This window comes from Eriocheir sinensis, chromosome 13 (assembly GCF_024679095.1).
Source record: "Eriocheir sinensis breed Jianghai 21 chromosome 13, ASM2467909v1, whole genome shotgun sequence".
Lineage (NCBI taxonomy): Eukaryota > Metazoa > Arthropoda > Malacostraca > Decapoda > Varunidae > Eriocheir > Eriocheir sinensis.
This window is the reverse complement of record NC_066521.1, coordinates 23,618,989-23,630,608: the sequence shown is the minus strand read 5'-3', so window position 1 is coordinate 23,630,608 and position 11,620 is coordinate 23,618,989. Positions and strand designations below refer to the sequence as shown.

The 11,620-nt window shown below is 44.6% G+C and overlaps 1 long non-coding RNA gene across 2 annotated transcripts; it reads right to left on the bottom strand.

The window, feature by feature from the left end:
• Positions 1 to 1,943: 1,943 nt before the first annotated feature.
• On the bottom strand, positions 1,944 to 11,163 carry LOC126998249 (uncharacterized). 2 transcript variants are annotated; one of them, XR_007752727.1, is made up of 5 exons: positions 10,501 to 11,163; positions 7,190 to 7,406; positions 5,645 to 5,761; positions 4,600 to 4,686; positions 1,944 to 1,962 (listed from the first exon to the last, which is right to left on the bottom strand). It is a non-coding gene; the product is annotated as an uncharacterized LOC126998249 (long non-coding RNA). The 2 variants fall into 2 exon arrangements; XR_007752728.1 differs by lacking the exon at positions 4,600 to 4,686 and having other exon boundaries at positions 10,501 to 11,151.
• Between the last annotated feature and the right edge of the window lie 457 nt (positions 11,164 to 11,620).

Here is an 11,620-nt window from a genome sequence, read left to right as displayed (position 1 = left end):
CCCTCAAAAGCCATGTCAAATGTGTGTTTCTTAGGTTCATGGTACAGAGGAAGGGTCACACTACCACCAGGGTTACAAAACTACCCCTGGAAATGCCCACAACTCCTCTGAGAGCCTGGTCAAATGTGTGTTTCTTAGGTTCACAGTACAGAAGAAGGGTCACACTACCACCAGGGCCACAAAACTACCCCTGGAAATGCCCACAGCTCCCTCAAATCCATGTCAAATTTGTGTTTCTTAGGTTCACAGTACAGAGGAAGGGTCACACTACCACCAGGGTCACAACACTAGCCCTGGAAATGCCCACAACTCCCTCAAAAGCCATGTCAAATGTGTTTCTTAGTGTCATGGTACAAAGGAAAGGTCACACTACCACCAGGGTCACAAAACTACCCATGGAAATGACCACAGCTCCCTCAAAAGCAATGTCGAATGTGTGTTTCTTAGGGTCATGGTACAGAGGAAGGGTCACACTACCACCAGGGTCATGAAACTACCCCTGGAAATGCCCACAACTCCAAGGAAAGCCTTGTCAAATATATATAATCTCTTCCTTCCTTCCTTGCTTCCTATCTGTCTCCTTCACTCCTTCCTTCCTTTCCTCTCCTCCTTCCTTCCTTCTTTCCTCCCTTCCTTCCTCCCTTCCTCTCTTCCTTCCTTCCTTCCTTCCCTTTCTCTCTTCCTACCTTCCTTCCTTCCTCCCTTCCTTCCTTCATTCCTTCCTCCCTTCCTTCCTTCCTTCCTTCCTTCCTTCCTTCATTCTTTCCTCTCCCTCTTTTTCCTTCCTTCCTTCCTTCTTTCCTCTCCCTCTTTCCTTCCGTCCTTCCCTCCCTTCCTTCCTTCCTTCTTTCCTATCCCTCTTTTTCCTTCCTTCCTTCCCTCCTTCCTTCCTTCCTTCCCCTTTTTCCTTCCTTCCTCCTTCCTTCCTTCCTTTCCTCTCCCTTTTCCTTCCTTCCTTCCCTCCTTCCTTCCTTCCCCTTCCTTCCCTCCCTTCCTTCCTTCCTTCCTTCCTTCTTTCCTCCCTCTTTTTCCTTCCTTCCTTCCCTCCCTTCCTTCCTTCCTCCTTCCTTCCTTCCTTCCTTCCTTCCTTCCTTCCTTCCTTCCCTATCCTTCCTTCCTTCCTTTCCTTCTTCCTTCCTCTTTTCCTTCCTTCCCTCTCTCCCACCTTCCTTCCTTCCTTCTTTCCTCTCCCTCTTTCCTTCCTTCCTTCCCTTCCTTCCTTCCGTCTTTCCTCTCCCTCTCTTCCTTCCTTCCTTTCCTTCCTTCCTTCCTTCCTTCCTTCCTTCCTCTCTTCCTTCTTTCCTTCCTTCTTTCCTCTCCTTCCTTTCTTCTTTCCTCTCTTCCTTCCTTCCTTCTTTCCTTCCTTCTTTCCTCTCCTTCCTTTCTTCCTTCCTTCCCCCTTCCTTCCTTCTTTCCTTCCTTCTTTCCTATCCCTCTTTTCCTTCCTTCCTTCCTCCTTCCTTCCCTTCCTTTCCTTCCTCTCCCTTCCTTCCTTCTTTCCTCCCTCCCTTCCTTCCTTCCTTCCTCCCTTCCTTCCTTCCTTCTTTCCTCTCTCCTTCCTCCCTTCCTTCCTTTCTCTCTCTATCCTTCCTCCCTGCCTTGCTTCCTTCCTTCCTCTCTTCCTTTCCTTCCTTCCTTCCTTCCTCTCTTCCTTCCTTCCCTTCTTCCTCCTTTCCTTCCTTCCTTCTTTCTTCTCCCTCTTTCCTTCCTTCCTCCCATCCTTCCTTCCTTCCTCTCTTCCTCCCTCTCTCTCTCTCTCTCTCTCTCTCTCCTTCTCTCTCTCTCTCTCTCTCTCTCTCTCTCTCTCTCTTCGTTCCTTCCTTTTTGTAAGAAAATGAGTATGAAGTAGAAAAAAGGAAACAAAGAAAAATATTGATAAATGGAACAAAGAAATAAAAATAACACTCACCAAGAAATTCCTGTGTCCTCCTCCTCCTCTTCCTCTTCCTCTTCCTCTTCCATCTATAATATAAGTAAGGAATTAGTATTTGTGTCAACCTGAAGATGCATTTTACATATAATATTAAATTCCTTTAAACTTTCAACCCTTCCTTCCTTCCTTCCTTCCTTCCACACAGTCACTACCACCAGAGGGTCAACACAGGGGGCAGGGTCAGAGCCTTGCCGAGACACAGGGTCAAATATTTACAAACTCTCCTATCTTTACCAACATAATAATCATTTTCCTGGCATTGCTTCCCGAGGCCGCCACAGAGAATAGTCACTAGGTATCCATGTTACTGTTCAAGGTGCAGAAACATTTTAAAACTACCTCCAGGATGACTGTATCTTCTTCAACATATTGGGCTCCCATTACCACTGTTTACACAGACAAAGTTAACCAGGTTTTCATGGGTGGAAGGAAAGTTTGGTTTAGTGACATCCTTGGTCATATGCCGGAGAGAGGCAGGAGGGGAAGGAATTATAGGAGAAGGGAACATCTGTGGTCATATGCCAGCAAAAGACAGGAGGGGAAGGAATTATAGGAGAAGGGAACATCTGTGGTCATATGCTGGAGAGAGACAGAAGGGGAAGGAATTATAGGAGAAGGGAACATCTATGGTCATATGCCGGAGAGAGACAGGAGGGGAAGGAATTATAGGAGAAGGGAACATCTATGGTCATATGCCGGAGAGAGACAGAAGGGGAAGGAATTATAGGAGAAGGGAACATCTGTGGTCATATGCCGGAGAGAGACAGAAGGGGAAGGAATTATAGGAGAAGGGAACATCTGTGGTCATATTGTAGTGCCGGGACGTAGTATTAAGTATGGGTAAGTAATGTTAAGTTAATGTAAGTAGCATTTAAGTTAATGTAAGAATTATTAGTAACATTGAATTATTATTGCGTGATGCTCACACCCCCGAGACAGACGGACAGACAGACAGACATACATGTTGACGCCTGCAGAAAGTAGGTGATCGGTTCCATACGAGATAATGGGCATAATTTTAATACAAGATAGTAGCTTCTAGTTAGAATTTTTCACCTTGCTATTCAGGGGAACCATTATACCAATATCATGCGACGAGTAAAGTACCGTAGACGGTTGTTGCAAGGTTGAACAAATCAGGGTTCGAATTAAATCTGGGGAGGGATGTGAACTGGGCAGCGGCTGCGTAGGGAGCCCCACCCAGCAAACACCAACAGACACGCCTTGGCTCTTCCCCCGGACAGGTGCGTCTCTCTGAGGTGAAGTAATTCCTGTTCATATTATAGATATATTTTCTCATTATTGTATTTGTGCGGTGCAAACACTAACAGACACGCCTTGGCTCTTCCCCCGGACAGGGAAGTGAGGAGATAAAGGGTCTGTCACGCGTGTCTCGGGTGTGTTCGGTATGACACGTATTGACTACGTAGGGTGTTTAGTCCACGGAGTAGCAGGGCTGTGCAGTATTTCTCTTTAACGAGGATGTAACCACCTGGTTCGTCCCCTTTGTCTGCTGGTTAGGCTATATTTTACTAAGGATATAGGAGATTGTAAGAAGATTGTTTATGCCCATGTGAGCACCAGTGAACTGTTTTTCGTGCCACGTTTGTGGTAGGCGGTGGCCGAATTGGTAGAGTACTGGGCCCACATTCACCGCGTGATGGACGACGCGGGTTCGAATCCCCACGCTACCACTCGGATTTTTCAGCCACCGCCGAGTGGCTTAAAACTACCCACATGCTGTCCTGAAGACCACCCATCAACCCGGACTCTAGAGGAAGCCGTCCAAGCGAATCAAGAACGAGTTCCGGGGGGCAGCATGAGCCAATGCAAGATGGCGCCACTATAAACACTCGCCTGCGCCAGGACGGGCTGGGCCAACCATCAGGCCCCACCTGGAAGAAGCCTTGGGCCGACCATCAGGCCCCACCAGGAAGATGCCTACCGGCGCAACAGGCAGCGACGTAAAAAAAAAAAAAAAATATCACCCTCGCTAGGTGAAGGAGACTGTAAACCCGTGTAACATCCAAACAAGCCTAACGCCCATTATTGTATTCTGGTGAATGAGTTGAGAGGATCAAGGGATTAATTCGGCCATTATTGACTACTGTAATTAAGTCTTCAACGCTACCAAAAGGATATTTTTCTTGCCTGATGTAATCTGAATGAGAATTAGTTCAACGCTACCACAAGTGAAGGAAGAATAAAGGTCTTAAATCAATGATTGTGAATATCTTCTGACCAACTATTTAGGAGAAATAGGGAAAAACAGATCTTCGAGGATTAGGAGCCTTGACCAGGAAAACCCTAGATACCGCATTGCATTTTTATATATAATACATGATGATTATGTTGAGATTATGGCTGAAAACTTGTTATAAGCAGAAGTGATCTTTTGGCGAACTAATAATCCGGCCTTTTATCCTAACCTATCCAAGAGAAGGAAGGAAGGAAGGGAGGAAGGAAGGAAGGAAGGAAGGAAGGGAGGAAGGAAGGAAGGAAGGGAGGAAGTAAGTTAGGAAGGAAGGAAGGAAAAGAGGAAGGAAGGAAGGGAGGAAGGGAGGAAGGGAGGGAGGAAGTTAGGAAGGAAGGAAGGGAGGAAAGAAAGAAGGAAGGAAGGAAGGAAGGAAGGAAGGAAGGAAGGGAAGGAAACTAACTTAACTCACCACTGGAATGATGTCTGTCTGTCAGTCTTCAAAGTCCTCCTCCTCCTAATCTTCCTCCTCCTCTTCTTCCTCCTCCTCCTCTTGTCTCTAAAATTAATAAACAGTTGATAATTCATTTTTTGAGCTAATAACCTCTTGTCAGACCTAATAATAATAATATTAATAATAATAAGAATAAGAATAAGAATAAGAAGAAGAATGATAATAGTAATAACAAGTTTTGCTGGGCTTATATACATGTGTAATTAATGCAGAGTGTGTGTGTGTGTGTGTGTGTGTGTGTGTGTGTGTGTGTGTGTGTGTGTAATTTATTTTATTTAATTTCAATGTGAAGGAATTTCTCTCTCTCTCTCTCTCTCTCTCTCTCTCTCTCTCTCTCTCTCTCTCTCGGTAAAGCCAAATTTGTGGCTTTACCATGTAGCAGCAATGGGCCAAATTTGTGGCTTTACCGTGTAGCAGCAACGGGACAAATTTGTGGCTTTACCGTGTAGCAGCGACGGGCCAAATTTGTGGCTTTACCGTGTAGCAGCAATGGGACAAATTTGTGGCTTTACCGTGTAGCAGCAACGGGACAAATTTGTGGCTTTACCGTGTAGCAGCAACGGGCCAAATTTGTGGCTTTACCGTGTAGCAGCAACGGGACAAATTTGTGGCTTTACCGTGTAGCAGCAACGGGCCAAATTTGTGGCTTTACCGTGTAGCAGCGACGGGCCAAATTTGTGCCATGATTTAAACCCCCAAAAATAGATGATGTGTAAACTGATCACAAATGCTTTGATATGTATTATGAAATGGTTTGTGTGAGGGGTGATTTTTTCTCATTTTTCTCGCTTAGAGGGACCATAAAGAAACATGATCCCTGCTGCTACAACCACTGGGTTAAAAGGCCTTTCCCTCTAAGCAAGGGGATGTACTGAACATTTTACAACACACTGGGTTACTAAGTGAGCTGAACATTTTACAGCTCAATATAACGGGTTCACCCTTTGGGGGCTTCTGGCGGGGGTAATGAAGGCAGGGCAGGAAATGAGTAGAGAAAGCTTACCTATTCCTCCAAGCTGCTGAAAAGCTTGTTGGTGAAGAATTACTTGTCGGTGAAGAGACTGTTGTTGAGGTGAGGAGTGCCCTGTGTTATGGAACCTCCCGGCACTGCTACACCAACCTGCAAATATGTGTCCACTCTCAAAGTCTTGTACTGGGAAAGACAGCATGGGATAATATATTATAAAATCTCTCTCTCTATCAAGGGCTGTATAATATAAGATAATTAATTGATACTCTCTCTCTCATATTTGTTTTTTTACATACTTTTCTTCCTCTACACCCTCCCTCTCTCTCTCTCTCCCCTCAATGCCCTCATAACTCTATACATACAGCCAGGCCTATACTTTGAGGCAGTGCCAACATTGCCAGACTGTTGTACTCAGCCTCTTATATTTACTGACTCCCAACACAAAATCTGTCTCCTGGTCCCCAATAATGAGATTCATTTATATTTATCATTAACCTGGTGGTGGTAGCAGCGGGAAAGTGGAAAGTTTTGTTTAGTGGACAGCGCAACATCTGTGGTCATATGCCGGAGAGAGACAGAAGGGAAGGAATTATAGGAGAAGGGAACAGATCCCAGGAGACGGGACACAGCCCCCGATTAATACCTGGTACACTGCTGGGTGGACAGGGGCGTAGGGTATTGGAAAAGCCGCCCAAATTTTTCCACTCCGCCCGGGAATCAAACCCGGGCTCTCTCAGTTGTGAGCCGAGTGTGCTAACCACTGAACCACGAAGCCCCCTAGGGCTGCATGCGGGGGACCACACTCAACTCAGCGATGTGTTTGAAAGCTGAAGCAGTCCGCTGGAGACCTTGCTCTTAGTGCGAAGGGGGAAGGGAGGGGGGGTCAGTTTAGTTAGTTATCAGGTAGTTTAGTTAGCTATAGTCCATGGACTCTTAACTTGAGCCCTGTGGCTTGGCCCGGGGAACCCCCCCATTGTTTACAGACCTAGCGATGACCTGCGATCTGTTATGTTAGCTATTTATGGAGTACATATAATCAAACCTCGATTTACGAGTTTAATTCATTCAAGAATATTCCTCGCACACCAAAACACTCGAAAACCAAAATGAATTTCCCCATTGAAATTAATGTAAATCCATTAACGTGTCTCATATCTCAAAAAAACTATTTACGTAAGAACCATCTTACATGTTATTTTTTACAGAATTGAAGTTATCTTACTAACAAGTAGAGATGATAAAGATATGAAACACAAGTCAAAGTGTTACAGTTGTTTGGAGACTCCGCAACTGCTGGCCATGCTTGAGGTGCAGGCTTCGCCCAGGGTTTAGCAGGTGGTTCCCCTATTCTCAGGGCACCGGAACTACACCCGACCACCAACGTGAAGCTAACCCGACATATCGTCCGAGATGGAGGGTGAACGAGTCACGTCCAGGGGGCATACAAGATACCTCTCCATTAACATGAGTTGCAATAGGAATGATATTAAGGACAATAATAATAATTACAAGATAATTTAATACTACGCTATTCTAACCTAAAACTTATTCAAACCTAGCCATACTTTTTTTCCTTACCTCCCTTGGCTGGGCCTGGTGGTGGGCCCAAGCCGGCAAGTGTTTATAGCGGCCCCATCTTGCTTTCCCTTGGACAGTCCCATACAGTCCAGGATGATGGTGGTGGTCTTCAGGACAAGTAGTCTGTGGCAGCGACTGATTCAAACCCTCATCATCCATGACGCAGTGAACGCAGGACCGGCACGCTAACCACTCAGCCACCGTCTCCTTCCCCAGCCTGTGTTCCGACGCCAAATATGCAAAAAGTAAAAACATATGCCTCAATGTGTCATCCCAGACTATATATAAAGAGAATTAAATCTAAGTCATCCTAACTTAACCAAACTTTAATGAAACTAATCTAGCCTTAGCAAGCCACTGTCAAAACAATATAAACATAAATATATCTCCAGGTGTGTCCCCCCCAAGACCATATATTTAGAGAATTAAATCTAAGCTATCCTAACCTGCCCAAACTTTAATGAAACTAATCTAGTCTTAGCAAGCCACTATCAAAACACAATATAAACAGAAATGTATCTCCAGGTGTGTCCCCCCCAAGACCATATATTTAGAGAATTAAATCTTAGCTATCCTAACCTGCCCAAACTCGCTGAGCTATCCTAACAAGACCTAACTTAACCTGGTAGTAACAAGGGCCCAAATTTGTGGCTTTACAGTGTACCAGCGACGGGCCAAATTCTTGCCATGATATGTAACTTGATATATTAAGAAGGATATAAACCCCACCATCAACCATTAGGATCCACGGGAAGAAGCCTACCCCGGCAATAGGCCAAGACGTAAAAAATAAAAAAAAAATGGATGATGCATAAACTCATCACAAATGAATTGATATATATTATGAAGTGGTTTGTGTGAGTGATGATTTTTTTCTCATTTTTCTCGCTTAGAGGGAAGGGCCTTTAACCCAGTGGTAGCAGCAGGGATCATGTTTCTTAATGGTCCCTCCAAGTGAGAAAAATGGAAAAAAATCACCCCTCACACAAACCATTTCATATTATATATAAAGCATTTGTGACCAGATTATGTATCATCTATTTTGGGGGGTTTATATCACGGCACAAATTTGGCCCGTCGCTGCTACACGATAAAGCCACAAATTTGGCCCGTCGCTGCTACACGGTAAAGACACAAATTTGGCCCGTCGCTGCTACACGGTTAAGCCACAAATTTGGCCCGTCGCTGCTATATGGTAAAGACACAGGTTTGGCCCATCGCTGCTACATGGTAAAGCCACAAATTTGGCTCGTCACTGCTACACGGTAAAGACACAGGTTTGGCCCATCACTGCTACACGGTAAAGCCACAAATTTGATGTGTCGCTGCTACCGAGTTGAGAAACATGATCCCCACAGCTACCGGGTTAACCGTACCTGCCGTGCGCTCTACTACCACAATGAAATAAAACAAATATATACTGCGTTGCACCCCAAGACAATATTTTAAGAGGCGGTGAGTATGGAGATGACCGTAGCCACCTCTCCCGCCAGTGACATCAACGGCAGTGTGGTGAGAGGCCTATCCTGCCTATATATCCTAAACAAGTGGGTGTTATTCCAGAAAAAATACCCAAGTCTCATCACTTCACACTTATTTATATATTCAAGGGCTGAAAAATATCGGAAACATTAACAAAAAAAATGCCCGGTCAGCACTAAGTTATCCTAACCTTGGATTAAACTTAGATTTTAACGTAACCTCCTGTGAGAGCAAGATAAAAATTGACAGACAAAATAGGTCAATTCCGGCCCTCACGGTACCATGAGCAGACCTCTAGAATAACACCCGATGGTCTAGGATAAAAAAATTGGAAAATTTCATTTAGTCGGCGCAACATCTGTGGTCATATGCCGGAGAGAGACAGGAGGGGAAGGAATTAAAGAAGGGAACAGATCCCAGGAGACGGGACACAACCCCCGATTAATACCTGGTACACTGCTGGGTGGACAGGGGCGTAGGGTATCGGAAAAGCCTCCCAAATTTTTCCACTCTGCCCGGGAATCGAACCCAGGCTCTCTCGGTTGTGAGCCGAGTGTGCTAACTGCTAACCACTGCACCACGAAGCCCCCAGGTCTAGGATATGATACTGGTCATCGCTAAGTTATCCTAACCTTGGATTAAACTTAGATTTTAACCTTAACCTCCTGTGAGAGCAAAGTAAATATTGACAGGCAAAATATAGGTTCATGCCAGCCTTCGCAGTACCAGGAGCATGTATAACTCTAGAATGACACCTGATGGTCTAGGGTAAGCACATGTGGTCAAGGCAACAACGCTAACCTACATATTCCCCTTAGAGTTAATAGGTTCACCACCCCGGGTCATCACCACCACATGCATCACCTAATATCACCACAATCACCATCAATACCACCTCAGACACACATGAAATCACAACCATGACGATGAAAACGCAAAAAAATCAAGAGAAATAACACTGAAATAAATAAATCTGAAAAATTCGTAAAATTCACCCCGCCCGCTAGACGAGTCACCCTTAAATCACTTCTAGCTCACGTTAACCTTCAATATTTCCTGAGTAACACAACCCAAACCTCATATCTGCAATAATACAACACAAATACACCCTAACCCTTAATATAGGAGTACCCAGGCATCTTACACTGGTCAAAACTCACGGATATAAGGTCACGTATGGTTCGCTCCCATCCGCCGGTTACGCCCTTATGACCTCACCGCTAAACGCCCATAATTCAATATCTAAGACACTCACACCTCATTTGACCCCATACATTAGGTCATTCAGCTTAGTTCTCCCTATCATAGTGTTCAAAGTTCTTAGGTGTTATTGATAACTGAGATAATACGTCACATATGGTTCGCTCCATCCGCCGGTTACGCCATTATGACCTCACCGCTAAACGCCCATAATTCAATATTTAAGACACTCACACCTCCTTTGACCCCATAAATTAGGTCATTCATCTCAGTTCTCCCTATCATAGTGCCCGAAGGTCTTAGAGGTCATTAATAATTAAGGTCATATATGGAGCCGGACACCCCAAGCCAGTTATATAAGTGACCTTTCTGACCTTACCGGCTTATATCCCGCTCTCCAACCTCACACACAGGAATGCAATGCACGTGTCGCCATGCCCCTCAAGCCCCGTGCCGCTACGTACTCTACTTTACCGGAAATCAGTAAAAAACGATGAACTTCTGAACGACCACGGCGGCCATTTAAATCCACCTCTCACCCCCACCGATACATTTTCCCTATTTTCACCTATTACAAGCCTTCATTCACTACCCTCACCCACCCAAAACAATCACAAGGGACTATTTACCGTTTCCAGGTGCATGGCTCCCTCGGCAACAGGATAATTCGCTTCAAAAAACACAAAAATAACACACCAGCCTCCTCCCTCCACGGCTGGGACCGGGTGTGTGCGAGAAATGCCTCCTCGGGGAAATAAGTCTCGATACTAGCCACTACACATGTCCAATGGGGTAAAGACAGCAAAAAACGTCTTAATTTGCCTTGATTTATGTCTCTTTAACCACCTGTGATCTATATATAAGCGTTGAGATTGCCCAAACCAGGAGTGAGTATCAGCTCAGAGTAGTTCCTCCTATGTAATCTCCTATGTGTTTGTTTTAAAGCCTTCTACTGATTTTAAGTGTTTATCTGATGTATTTGCAGTGTATTGAAGTCGCAAAGGGACAGTTAAACGATAGCAGTGAGTGATATATTGAAAATTAAGCATTGTTCCAAGTCCCCTTTGCGAGCTATTTTCCGGCTGCGAGCTGTTTCCTGCCAGCTCAATAGATTCTCGTACTTGAATTAAATGACCCTGGAACTGTCTTCTCCGCTCCAATAACTAGATTTATTTAGAGATAGGGTCGAAATGTTTAATTAATAGGGCTTTTTTTGCAGTGCTTAGGTATATTATCGCTGACATAAATAGTTTTAGTTTAACCTCGGAAACATTAATTACTCTATTTAACTGCCCCTTTGCCCTTTTATCGCGTGTCCTGTCATTAGTAAACCCCAACTAAGTCCTGCCGGGGCCTTAATAACAGCGGTAAGGCCTTGGAATCATTATTATTCGTTATTAATGGGTTGGTCTGGGTCTGGGTCTCGGCAAATGTTGTGAACGAAACTGCAGAAAGTATAAAATCCTATCACTCTTCAGCACGGGCTTACAATATGATGTAATGAGCTTATATGTGGGAATAATGGCTTCAGGGAGTTCTTAATACACTTAGTAGTCTCCCTTACGTGAAGCATGGAGGGAGGGAGGGAGGGAGAGGGAGATAGAGGGAGGGAGGAAGGGAAATGAATCACGTATTTATTAGATCTTAAAGCCATTGGTTACAACGTTTCTTCCTGTATAAACTGGTAATTATATCGCTTTTTCTCTTTAATTAAACCTAAAACCGTGTAAATAATGGCTTGGAAATATT